Here is a 15,115-nt window from a genome sequence, read left to right on the forward strand (position 1 = left end):
ATTTTCTAAGGTTTTTACTACATATTAACACTTTTCACATTTTCTCGTGTTACGTGGCTGCCAGTCCTCGGTTCATGCAAAATCTTAAGGTCCTCGGTCATGTCCAAGGCACCAAACCGACCAATAATTCAATAATCGATAACTAAAACTATAAATGTAGCTCTTCTTACTGGGCGATTGCATCAACTTAGATGCTTCTCCTGTGTTCTACTGTGCTGCTTGTATTGTCCCCACATAACCCAGCACGCGACAAGGGCTGGCAGACCATAAATGTAACCGTTTCAGAGAGAAATGCGACCAATGTGACGATCTCGCGTTATATCGATTCGATGGTGAATGACGAAACACGGAGATTTTCTAAGGTTTTTACTACATATTAACACTTTTCTCATTTTCTCGTGTTACGTGGCTGCCAGTCCTCGGTTCATGCAAAATCTTAAGGTCCTCGGTCATGTCCAAGGCACCAAACCGACCAATAATTCAATAATCGATAACTAAAACTATAAATGTAGCTCTTCTTACTGGGCGATTGCATCAACTTAGATGCTTCTCCTGTGTTCTACTGTGCTGCTTGTATTGTCCCCACATACCGCAGCACGCGACAAGGGCTGGCAGACCATAAATGTAACCGTTTCAGAGAGAAATGCGACCAATGTGACGATCTCGCGTATATCGATTCGATGGTGAATGACGAAACACGGAGATTTTCTAAGGTTTTTACTACATATTAACACTTTTCACATTTTCTCGTGTTACGTGGCTGCCAGTCCTCGGTTCATGCAAAATCTTAAGGTCCTCGGTCATGTCCAAGGCACCAAACCGACCAATAATTCAATAATCGATAACTAAAACTATAAATGTAGCTCTTCTTACTGGGCGATTGCATCAACTTAGATGCTTCTCCTGTGTTCTGCTGTGCTGCTTGTATTGTCCCCACATACCGCAGCACGCGACAAGGGCTGGCAGACCAATGTGACGATCTCGCGTTATATCGATTCGATGGTGAATGACGAAACGCGGAGATTTTCTAAGGTTTTTACTACATATTAACACTTTTCACATTTTCTCGTGTTACGTGGCTGCCAGTCCTCGGTTCATGTAAAATCTTAAGGTCCTCGGTCATGTCCAAGGCACCAAACCGACCAATAATTCAATAATCGATAACTAAAACTATAAATGTAGCTCTTCTTATTGGGCGAGTGCATCAACTTAGATGCTTCTCCTGTGTTCTACTGTGCTGCTTGTATTGTCCCTGCCCGCATCTCGTGGTCGTGCGGTAGCGTTCTCGCTTCCCACGCCCGGGTTCCCGGGTTCGATTCCCGGCGGGGTCAGGGATTTTCTCTGCCTCGTGATGGCTGGGTGTTGTGTGCTGTCCTTAGGTTAGTTAGGTTTAAGTAGTTCTAAGTTCTAGGGGACTGATGACCATAGATGTTAAGTCCCATAGTGCTCAGAGCCATTTATTTTGTATTGTCCCCACATACCGCAGCACGCGACAAGGGCTGGCAGACCATAAATGTAACCGTTTCAGAGAGAAATGCGACCAATGTGACGATCTCGCGTTATATCGATTCGATGGTGAATGACGAAACACGGAGATTTCATATTAACACTTTCACATTTTCTCGTGTTACGTGGCTGCCAGTCCTCGGTTCATGCAAAATCTTAAGGTTCTCGGTCATGTCCAAGGCACCAAACCGACCAATAATTCAGTAATCGATAACTAAAACTATAAATGTAGCTCTTCTTACTGGGCGATTGCATCAACTTAGATGCTTCTCCTGTGTTCTACTGTGCTGCTTGTATTGTCCCCACATACCGCAGCACGCGACAAGGTCTGGCAGACCATAAATGTAACCGTTTCAGAGAGAAATGCGACCAATGTGACGATCTCGCGTTATATCGATTCGATGGTGAATGACGAAACACGGAGATTTTCTAAGGTTTTTACTACATATTAACACTTTTCACATTTTCTCGTGTTACGTGGCTGCCAGTCCTCGGTTCATGCAAAATCTTAAGGTCCTCGGTCATGTCCAAGACACCAAACCGACCAATAATTCAGTAATCGATAACTACAACTATAAATGTAGCTCTTCTTACTGGGCGATTGCATCAACTTAGATGCTTCTCCTGTGTTCTACTGTGCTCCTTGTATTGTCCCCACATACCGCAGCACGCGGCAAGGGCTGGGAGACCATAAATGTAACCGTTTCAGAGAGAAATGCGACCAATGTGACGATCTCGCGTTATATCGATTCGATGGTGAATGACGAAACACGGAGATTTTCTAAGGTTTTTACTACATATTAACACTTTTCACATTTTCTCGTGTTACGTGGCTGCCAGTCCTCGGTTCATGCAAAATCTTAAGGTCCTCGGTCATGTCCAAGGCACCAAACCGACCAATAATTCAATAATCGATAACTAAAACTATAAATGTAGCTCTTCTTACTGGGCGATTGCATCAACTTAGATGCTTCTCCTGTGTTCTACTGTGCTGCTTGTATTGTCCCCACATACAGCAGCACGCGACAAGGGCTGGCAGACCATAAATGTAACCGTTTCAGAGAGAAATGCGACCAATGTGACGATCTCGCGTTATATCGATTCGATGGTGAATGACGAAACACGGAGATTTTCTAAGGTTTTTACTACATATTAACACTTTTCACATTTTCTCGTGTTACGTGGCTGCCAGTCCTCGGTTCATGCAAAATCTTAAGGTCCTCGGTCATGTCCAAGGCACCAAACCGACCAATAATTCAATAATCGATAACTAAAACTATAAATGTAGCTCTTCTTACTGGGCGATTGCATCAACTTAGATGCTTCTCCTGTGTTCTGCTGTGCTGCTTGTATTGTCCCCACATACCGCAGCACGCGACAAGGTCTGGCAGACCATAAATGTAACCGTTTCAGAGAGAAATGCGACCAATGTGACGATCTCGCGTTATATCGATTCGATGGTGAATGACGAAACACGGAGATTTTCTAAGGTTTTTACTACATATTAACACTTTTCACATTTTCTCCTGTTACGTGGCTGCCAGTCCTCGGTTCATGCAAAACCTTAAGATCCTCGGTCATGTCCAAGACACCAAACCGACCAATAATTCAATAATCGATAACTAAAACTATAAATGTAGCTCTTCTTACTGGGCGATTGCATCAACTTAGATGCTTCTCCTGTGTTCCACTGTGCTGCTTGTATTGTCCCCACATACCGCAGAACGCGACAAGGGCTGGCAGACCATAAATGTAACCGTTTCAGAGAGAAACGCGACCAATGTGACGATCTCGCGTTATATCGATTCGATGGTGAATGACGAAACACGGAGATTTTCTAAGGTTTTTACTACATATTAACACTTTTCACATTTTCTCGTGTTACGTGGCTGCCAGTCCTCGGTTCATGCAAAATCTTAAGGTCCTCGGTCATGTCCAAGGCACCAAACCGACCAATAATTCAATAATCGATAGCTAAAACTATAAATGTAGCTCTTCTTACTGGGCGATTGCACCAACTTAGATGCTTCTCCTGTGTTCTACTGTGCTGCTTGTATTGTCCCCACATACCGCAGCACGCGACAAGGGCTGGCAGACCATAAATGTAACCGTTTCAGAGAGAAATGCGACCAATGTGACGATCTTGCGTTATATCGATTCGATGGTGAATGACGAAACACGGAGATTTTCTAAGGTTTTTACTACATATTAACACTTTTCACATTTTCTCGTGTTACGTGGGTACCAGTCCTCGGTTCATGCAAAATCTTAAGGTCCTCGGTCATGTCCAAGGCACCAAACCGACCAATAATTCAATAATCGATAGCTAAAACTATAAATGTAGCTCTTCTTACTGGGCGATTGCACCAACTTAGATGCTTCTCCTGTGTTCTACTGTGCTGCTTGTATTGTCCCCACATACCGCAGCACGCGACAAGGGCTGGCAGACCATAAATGTAACCGTTTCAGAGAGAAATGCGACCAATGTGACGATCTCGCGTTATATCGATTCGATGGTGAATGACGAAACACGGAGATTTTCTAAGGTTTTTACTACATATTAACACTTTTCACATTTTCTCGTGTTACGTGGCTGCCAGTCCTCGGTTCATGCAAACTCTTAAGGTCCTCGGTCATGTCCAAGGCACCAAACCGACCAATAATTCAATAATCGATAACTAAAACTATAAATGTAGCTCTTCTTACTGGGCGATTGCATCAACTTAGATGCTTCTCCTGTGTTCTACTGTGCTGCTTGTATTGTCCCCACATAACCCAGCACGCGACAAGGGCTGGCAGACCATAAATGTAACCGTTTCAGAGAGAAATGCGACCAATGTGACGATCTCGCGTTATATCGATTCGATGGTGAATGACGAAACACGGAGATTTTCTAAGGTTTTTACTACATATTAACATTTTTCTCATTTTCTCGTGTTACGTGGCTGCCAGTCCTCGGTTCATGCAAAATCTTAAGGTCCTCGGTCATGTCCAAGGCACCAAACCGACCAATAATTCAATAATCGATAACTAAAACTATAAATGTGGCTCTTCTTACTGGGCGATTGCATCAACTTAGATGCTTCTCCTGTGTTCTACTGTGCTGCTTGTATTGTCCCCACATACCGCAGCACGCGACAAGGGCTGGCAGACCATAAATGTAACCGTTTCAGAGAGAAATGCGACCAATGTGACGATCTCGCGTTATATCGATTCGATGGTGAATGACGAAACACGGAGATTTTCTAACGTTTTTACTACATATTAACACTTTTCACATTTTCTCGTGTTACGTGGCTGCCAGTCCTCGGTTCATGCAAAATCTTAAGGTCCTCGGTCATGTCCAAGGCACCAAACCGACCAATAATTCAATAATCGATAACTAAAACTATAAATGTAGCTCTTCTTACTGGGCGATTGCATCAACTTAGATGCTTCTCCTGTGTTCTGCTGTGCTGCTTGTATTGTCCCCACATACCGCAGCACGCGACAAGGGCTGGCAGACCATAAATGTAACCGTTTCAGAGAGAAATGCGACCAATGTGACGATCTCGCGTTATATCGATTCGATGGTGAATGGCGAAACGCGGAGATTTTCTAAGGTTTTTACTACATATTAACACTTTTCACATTTTCTCGTGTTACGTGGCTGCCAGTCCTCGGTTCATGTAAAATCTTAAGGTCCTCGGTCATGTCCAAGGCACCAAACCGACCAATAATTCAATAATCGATAACTAAAACTATAAATGTAGCTCTTCTTACTGGGCGAGTGCATCAACTTAGATGCTTCTCCTGTGTTCTACTGTGCTGCTTGTATTGTCCCTGCCCGCATCTCGTGGTCGTGCGGTAGCGTTCTCGCTTCCCACGCCCGGGTTCCCGGGTTCGATTCCCGGCGGGGTCAGGGATTTTCTCTGCCTCGTGATGGCTGGGTGTTGTGTGCTGTCCTTAGGTTAGTTAGGTTTAAGTAGTTCTAAGTTCTAGGGGACTGATGACCATAGATGTTAAGTCCCATAGTGCTCAGAGCCATTTATTTTGTATTGTCCCCACATACCGCAGCACGCGACAAGGGCTGGCAGACCATAAATGTAACCGTTTCAGAGAGAAATGCGACCAATGTGACGATCTCGCGTTATATCGATTCGATGGTGAATGACGAAACACGGAGATTTTCTTAGGTTTTTACTACATATTAACACTTTTCACATTTTCTCGTGTTACGTGGCTGCCAGTCCTCGGTTCATGCAAAATCTTAAGGTCCTAGGTCATGTCCAAAGCACCAAACCGACCAATAATTCAATATTCGATAACTAAAACTATAAATGTAGCTCTTCTTACTGGGCGATTGCATCAACTTAGATGCTTCTCCTGTGTTCTACTGTGCTGCTTGTATTGTCCCCACATAACCCAGCACGCGACAAGGGCTGGCAGACCATAAACGTAACCGTTTCAGAGAGAAATGCGACCAATGTGACGATCTCGCGTTATATCGATTCGATGGTGAATGACGGAACACGGAGATTTTCTAAGGTTTTTACTACATATTAACACTTTTCACATTTTCTCGTGTTACGTGGCTGCCAGTCCTCGGTTCATGCAAAATCTTATGGTCCTCGGTCATGTCCAAGGCACCAAACCGACCAATAATTCAATAATCGATAACTAAAACTATAAATGTAGCTCTTCTTACTGGGCGATTGCATCAACTTAGATGCTTCTCCTGTGTTCTACTGTGCTGCTTGTATTGTCCCCACATACCGCAGCACGCGACAAGGGCTGGCAGACCATAAATGTAACCGTTTCAGAGAGAAATGCGACCAATGTGACGATCTCGCGTTATATCGATTCGATGGTGAATGACGAAACACGGAGATTTTCTAAGGTTTTTACTACATATTAACACTTTCACATTTTCTCGTGTTACGTGGCTGCCAGTCCTCGGTTCATGCAAAATCTTAAGGTTCTCGGTCATGTCCAAGGCACCAAACCGACCAATAATTCAGTAATCGATAACTAAAACTATAAATCTAGCTCTTCTTACTGGGCGATTGCATCAACTTAGATGCTTCTCCTGTGTTCTACTGTGCTGCTTGTATTGTCCCCACATACCGCAGCACGCGACAAGGTCTGGCAGACCATAAATGTAACCGTTTCAGAGAGAAATGCGACCAATGTGACGATCTCGCGTTATATCGATTCGATGGTGAATGACGAAACACGGAGATTTTCTAAGGTTTTTACTACATATTAACACTTTTCACATTTTCTCGTGTTACGTGGCTGCCAGTCCTCGGTTCATGCAAAATCTTAAGGTCCTCGGTCATGTCCAAGGCACCAAACCGACCAATAATTCAGTAATCGATAACTACAACTATAAATGTAGCTCTTCTTACTGGGCGATTGCATCAACTTAGATGCTTCTCCTGTGTTCTACTGTGCTGCTTGTATTGTCCCCACATACCGCAGCACGCGGCAAGGGCTGGCAGACCATAAATGTAACCGTTTCAGAGAGAAATGCGACCAATGTGACGATCTCGCGTTATATCGATTCGATGGTGAATGACGAAACACGGAGATTTTCTAAGGTTTTTACTACATATTAACACTTTTCACATTTTCTCGTGTTACGTGGCTGCCAGTCCTCGGTTCATGCAAAATCTTAAGGTCCTCGGTCATGTCCAAGGCACCAAACCGACCAATAATTCAATAATCGATAGCTAAAACTATAAATGTAGCTCTTCTTACTGGGCGATTGCACCAACTTAGATGCTTCTCCTGTGTTCTACTGTGCTGCTTGTATTGTCCCCACATACCGCAGCACGCGACAAGGGCTGGCAGACCATAAATGTAACCGTTTCAGAGAGAAATGCGACCAATGTGACGATCTCGCGTTATATCGATTCGATGGTGAATGACGAAACACGGAGATTTTCTAAGGTTTTTACTACATATTAACACTTTTCACATTTTCTCGTGTTACGTGGGTACCAGTCCTCGGTTCATGCAAAATCTTAAGGTCCTCGGTCATGTCCAAGGCACCAAACCGACCAATAATTCAATAATCGATAACTAAAACTATAAATGTAGCTCTTCTTACTGGGCGATTGCATCAACTTAGATGCTTCTCCTGTGTTCTACTGTGCTGCTTGTATTGTCCCCACATAACCCAGCACGCGACAAGGGCTGGCAGACCATAAATGTAACCGTTTCAGAGAGAAATGCGACCAATGTGACGATCTCGCGTTATATCGATTCGATGGTGAATGACGAAACACGGAGATTTTCTAAGGTTTTTACTACATATTAACACTTTTCACATTTTCTCGTGTTACGTGGGTACCAGTCCTCGGTTCATGCAAAATCTTAAGGTCCTCGGTCATGTCCAAGGCACCAAACCGACCAATAATTCAATAATCGATAACTAAAACTATAAATGTAGCTCTTCTTACTGGGCGATTGCATCAACTTAGATGCTTCTCCTGTGTTCTACTGTGCTGCTTGTATTGTCCCCACATAACCCAGCACGCGACAAGGGCTGGCAGACCATAAATGTAACCGTTTCAGAGAGAAATGCGACCAATGTGACGATCTCGCGTTATATCGATTCGATGGTGAATGACGAAACACGGAGATTTTCTAAGGTTTTTACTACATATTAACACTTTTCACATTTTCTCGTGTTACGTGGCTGCCAGTCCTCGGTTCATGCAAAATCTTAAGGTCCTCGGTCATGTCCAAGGCACCAAACCGACCAATAATTCAATAATCGATAACTAAAACTATAAATGTAGCTCTTCTTACAGGGCGATTGCATCAACTTAGATGCTTCTCCTGTGTTCTGCTGTGCTGCTTGTATTGTCCCCACATACCGCAGCACGCGACAAGGTCTGGCAGACCATAAATGTAACCGTTTCAGAGAGAAATGCGACCAATGTGACGATCTCGCGTTATATCGATTCGATGGTGAATGACGAAACACGGAGATTTTCTAAGGTTTTTACTACATATTAACACTTTTCACATTTTCTCGTGTTACGTGGCTGCCAGTCCTCGGTTCATGCAAAATCTTAAGGTCCTCAGTCATGTCCAAGGCACCAAACCGACCAATAATTCAATAATCGATAGCTAAAACTATAAATGTAGCTCTTCTTACTGGGCGATTGCACCAACTTAGATGCTTCTCCTGTGTTCTACTGTGCTGCTTGTATTGTCCCCACATACCGCAGCACGCGACAAGGGCTGGCAGACCATAAATGTAACCGTTTCAGAGAGAAATGCGACCAATGTGACGATCTCGCGTTATATCGATTCGATGGTGAATGACGAAACGCGGAGATTTTCTAAGGTTTTTACTACATATTAACACTTTTCACATTTTCTCGTGTTACGTGGGTACCAGTCCTCGGTTCATGCAAAATCTTAAGGTCCTCGGTCATGTCCAAGGCACCAAACCGACCAATAATTCAATAATCGATAACTAAAACTATAAATGTAGCTCTTCTTACTGGGCGATTGCATCAACTTAGATGCTTCTCCTGTGTTCTACTGTGCTGCTTGTATTGTCCCCACATACCGCAGCACGCGACAAGGGCTGGCAGACCATAAATGTAACCGTTTCAGAGAGAAATGCGACCAATGTGACGATCTCGCGTTATATCGATTCGATGGTGAATGACGAAACACGGAGATTTTCTAAGGTTTTTACTACATATTAACACTTTTCACATTTTCTCGTATTACGTGGGTACCAGGCCTCGGTTCATGCAAAATCTTAAGGTCCTCGGTCATGTCCAAGGCACCAAACCGACCAATAATTCAATAATCGATAACTAAAACTATAAATGTAGCTCTTCTTACTGGGCGATTGCATCAACTTAGATGCTTCTCCTGTGTTCTACTGTGCTGCTTGTATTGTCCCCACATACAGCAGCACGCGACAAGGGCTGGCAGACCATAAATGTAACCGTTTCAGAGAGAAATGCGACCAATGTGAAGATCTCGCGTTATATCGATTCGATGGTGAATGACGAAACACGGAGATTTTCTAAGGTTTTTACTACATATTAACACTTTTCACATTTTCTCGTGTTACGTGGCTGCCAGTCCTCGGTTCATGCAAAATCTTAAGGTCCTCGGTCATGTCCAAGGCACCAAACCGACCAATAATTCAATAATCGATAACTAAAACTATAAATGTAGCTCTTCTTACTGGGCGATTGCATCAACTTAGATGCTTCTCCTGTGTTCTGCTGTGCTGCTTGTATTGTCCCCACATACCGCAGCACGCGACAAGGTCTGGCAGACCATAAATGTAACCGTTTCAGAGAGAAATGCGACCAATGTGACGATCTCGCGTTATATCGATTCGATGGTGAATGACGAAACACGGAGGTTTTCTAAGGTTTTTACTACATATTAACACTTTTCACATTTTCTCCTGTTACGTGGCTGCCAGTCCTCGGTTCATGCAAAACCTTAAGATCCTCGGTGATGTCCAAGACACCAAACCGACCAATAATTCAATAATCGATAACTAAAACTATAAGTGTAGTTCTTCTTACTGGGCGATTGCATCAACTTAGATGCTTCTCCTGTGTTCCACTGTGCTGCTTGTATTGTCCCCACATACCGCAGCACGCGACAAGGGCTGGCAGACCATAAATGTAACCGTTTCAGAGAGAAACGCGACCAATGTGACGATCTCGCGTTATATCGATTCGATGGTGAATGACGAAACACGGAGATTTTCTAAGGTTTTTACTACATATTAACACTTTTCACATTTTCTCGTGTTACGTGGCTGCCAGTCCTCGGTTCATGCAAAATCTTAAGGTCCTCGGTCATGTCCAAGGCACCAAACCGACCAATAATTCAATAATCGATAGCTAAAACTATAAATGTAGCTCTTCTTACTGGGCGATTGCACCAACTTAGATGCTTCTCCTGTGTTCTACTGTGCTGCTTGTATTGTCCCCACATACCGCAGCACGCGACAAGGGCTGGCAGACCATAAATGTAACCGTTTCAGAGAGAAATGCGACCAATGTGACGATCTCGCGTTATATCGATTCGATGGTGAATGACGAAACACGGAGATTTTCTAAGGTTTTTACTACATATTAACACTTTTCACATTTTCTCGTGTTACGTGGGTACCAGTCCTCGGTTCATGCAAAATCTTAAGGTCCTCGGTCATGTCCAAGGCACCAAACCGACCAATAATTCAATAATCGATAACTAAAACTATAAATGTAGCTCTTCTTACTGGGCGATTGCATCAACTTAGATGCTTCTCCTGTGTTCTACTGTGCTGCTTGTATTGTCCCCACATACAGCAGCACGCGACAAGGGCTGGCAGACCATAAATGTAACCGTTTCAGAGAGAAATGCGACCAATGTGACGATCTCGCGTTATATCGATTCGATGGTGAATGACGAAACACGGAGATTTTCTAAGGTTTTTACTACATATTAACACTTTTCACATTTTCTCGTGTTACGTGGCTGCCAGTCCTCGGTTCATGCAAAATCTTAAGGTCCTCGGTCATGTCCAAGGCACCAAACCGACCAATAATTCAATAATCGATAACTAAAACTATAAATGTAGCTCTTCTTACTGGGCGATTGCATCAACTTAGATGCTTCTCCTGTGTTCTGCTGTGCTGCTTGTATTGTCCCCACATACCGCAGCACGCGACAAGGTCTGGCAGACCATAAATGTAACCGTTTCAGAGAGAAATGCGACCAATGTGACGATCTCGCGTTATATCGATTCGATGGTGAATGACGAAACACGGAGATTTTCTAAGGTTTTTACTACATATTAACACTTTTCACATTTTCTCCTGTTACGTGGCTGCCAGTCCTCGGTTCATGCAAAACCTTAAGATCCTCGGTCATGTCCAAGACACCAAACCGACCAATAATTCAATAATCGATAACTAAAACTATAAATGTAGCTCTTCTTACTGGGCGATTGCATCAACTTAGATGCTTCTCCTGTGTTCCACTGTGCTGCTTGTATTGTCCCCACATACCGCAGCACGCGACAAGGGCTGGCAGACCATAAATGTAACCGTTTCAGAGAGAAACGCGACCAATGTGACGATCTCGCGTTATATCGATTCGATGGTGAATGACGAAACACGGAGATTTTCTAAGGTTTTTACTACATATTAACACTTTTCACATTTTCTCGTGTTACGTGGCTGCCAGTCCTCGGTTCATGCAAAATCTTAAGGTCCTCAGTCATGTCCAAGGCACCAAACCGACCAATAATTCAATAATCGATAGCTAAAACTATAAATGTAGCTCTTCTTACTGGGCGATTGCACCAACTTAGATGCTTCTCCTGTGTTCTACTGTGCTGCTTGTATTGTCCCCACATACCGCAGCACGCGACAAGGGCTGGCAGACCATAAATGTAACCGTTTCAGAGAGAAATGCGACCAATGTGACGATCTCGCGTTATATCGATTCGATGGTGAATGACGAAACACGGAGATTTTCTAAGGTTTTTACTACATATTAACACTTTTCACATTTTCTCGTGTTACGTGGCTGCCAGTCCTCGGTTCATGCAAAATCTTAAGGTCCTCAGTCATGTCCAAGGCACCAAACCGACCAATAATTCAATAATCGATAACTAAAACTATAAATGTAGCTCTTCTTACTGGGCGATTGCATCAACTTAGATGCTTCTCCTGTGTTCTACTGTGCTGCTTGTATTGTCCCCACATACCGCAGCACGCGACAAGGGCTGGCAGACCATAAATGTAACCGTTTCAGAGAGAAATGCGACCAATGTGACGATCTCGCGTTATATCGATTCGATGGTGAATGACGAAACGCGGAGATTTTCTAAGGTTTTTACTACATATTAACACTTTTCACATTTTCTCGTGTTACGTGGGTACCAGTCCTCGGTTCATGCAAAATCTTAAGGTCCTCGGTCATGTCCAAGGCACCAAACCGACCAATAATTCAATAATCGATAACTAAAACTATAAATGTAGCTCTTCTTACTGGGCGATTGCATCAACTTAGATGCTTCTCCTGTGTTCTACTGTGCTGCTTGTATTGTCCCCACATACCGCAGCACGCGACAAGGGCTGGCAGACCATAAATGTAACCGTTTCAGAGAGAAATGCGACTAATGTGACGATCTCGCGTTATATCGATTCGATGGTGAATGACGAAACACGGAGATTTTCTAAGGTTTTTACTACATATTAACACTTTTCACATTTTCTCGTATTACGTGGGTACCAGTCCTCGGTTCATGCAAAATCTTAAGGTCCTCGGTCATGTCCAAGGCACCAAACCGACCAATAATTCAATAATCGATAACTAAAACTATAAATGTAGCTCTTCTTACTGGGCGATTGCATCAACTTAGATGCTTCTCCTGTGTTCTACTGTGCTGCTTGTATTGTCCCCACATACAGCAGCACGCGACAAGGGCTGGCAGACCATAAATGTAACCGTTTCAGAGAGAAATGCGACCAATGTGAAGATCTCGCGTTATATCGATTCGATGGTGAATGACGAAACACGGAGGTTTTCTAAGGTTTTTACTACATATTAACACTTTTCACATTTTCTCCTGTTACGTGGCTGCCAGTCCTCGGTTCATGCAAAACCTTAAGATCCTCGGTCATGTCCAAGACACCAAACCGACCAATAATTCAATAATCGATAACTAAAACTATAAATGTAGCTCTTCTTACTGGGCGATTGCATCAACTTAGATGCTTCTCCTGTGTTCCACTGTGCTGCTTGTATTGTCCCCACATACCGCAGCACGCGACAAGGGCTGGCAGACCATAAATGTAACCGTTTCAGAGAGAAACGCGACCAATGTGACGATCTCGCGTTATATCGATTCGATGGTGAATGACGAAACACGGAGATTTTCTAAGGTTTTTACTACATACTAACACTTTTCACATTTTCTCGTGTTACGTGGCTGCCAGTCCTCGGTTCATGCAAAATCTTAAGGTCCTCGGTCATGTCCAAGGCACCAAACCGACCAATAATTCAATAATCGATAGCTAAAACTATAAATGTAGCTCTTCTTACTGGGCGATTGCACCAACTTAGATGCTTCTCCTGTGTTCTACTGTGCTGCTTGTATTGTCCCCACATACCGCAGCACGCGACAAGGGCTGGCAGACCATAAATGTAACCGTTTCAGAGAGAAATGCGACCAATGTGACGATCTCGCGTTATATCGATTCGATGGTGAATGACGAAACACGGAGATTTTCTAAGGTTTTTACTACATATTAACACTTTTCACATTTTCTCGTGTTACGTGGGCACCAGTCCTCGGTTCATGCAAAATCTTAAGGTCCTCGGTCATGTCCAAGGCACCAAACCGACCAATAATTCAGTAATCGATAACTAAAACTATAAATGTAGCTCTTCTTACTGGGCGATTGCATCAACTTAGATGCTTCTCCTGTGTTCTACTGTGCTGCTTGTATTGTCCCCACATACAGCAGCACGCGACAAGGGCTGGCAGACCATAAATGTAACCGTTTCAGAGAGAAATGCGACCAATGTGACGATCTCGCGTTATATCGATTCGATGGTGAATGACGAAACACGGAGATTTTCTAAGGTTTTTACTACATATTAACACTTTTCACATTTTCTCGTGTTACGTGGCTGCCAGTCCTCGGTTCATGCAAAATCTTAAGGTCCTCGGTCATGTCCAAGGCACCAAACCGACCAATAATTCAATAATCGATAACTAAAACTATAAATGTAGCTCTTCTTACTGGGCGATTGCATCAACTTAGATGCTTCTCCTGTGTTCTGCTGTGCTGCTTGTATTGTCCCCACATACCGCAGCACGCGACAAGGTCTGGCAGACCATAAATGTAACCGTTTCAGAGAGAAATGCGACCAATGTGACGATCTCGCGTTATATCGATTCGATGGTGAATGACGAAACACGGAGATTTTCTAAGGTTTTTACTACATATTAACACTTTTCACATTTTCTCCTGTTACGTGGCTGCCAGTCCTCGGTTCATGCAAAACCTTAAGATCCTCGGTCATGTCCAAGACACCAAACCGACCAATAATTCAATAATCGATAACTAAAACTATAAATGTAGCTCTTCTTACTGGGCGATTGCATCAACTTAGATGCTTCTCCTGTGTTCCACTGTGCTGCTTGTATTGTCCCCACATACCGCAGCACGCGACAAGGGCTGGCAGACCATAAATGTAACCGTTTCAGAGAGAAACGCGACCAATGTGCCGATCTCGCGTTATATCGATTCGATGGTGAATGACGAAACACGGAGATTTTCTAAGGTTTTTACTACATATTAACACTTTTCACATTTTCTCGTGTTACGTGGCTGCCAGTCCTCGGTTCATGCAAAATCTTAAGGTCCTCGGTAATGTCCAAGGCACCAAACCGACCAATAATTCAATAATCGATAGCTAAAACTATAAATGTAGCTCTTCTTACTGGGCGATTGCACCAACTTAGATGCTTCTCCTGTGTTCTACTGTGCTGCTTGTATTGTCCCCACATACCGCAGCACGCGACAAGGGCTGGCAGACCATAAATGTAACCGTTTCAGAGAGAAAT

Source organism: Schistocerca nitens, chromosome 12 (assembly GCF_023898315.1).
Source record: "Schistocerca nitens isolate TAMUIC-IGC-003100 chromosome 12, iqSchNite1.1, whole genome shotgun sequence".
Classification (NCBI taxonomy): domain Eukaryota; kingdom Metazoa; phylum Arthropoda; class Insecta; order Orthoptera; family Acrididae; genus Schistocerca; species Schistocerca nitens.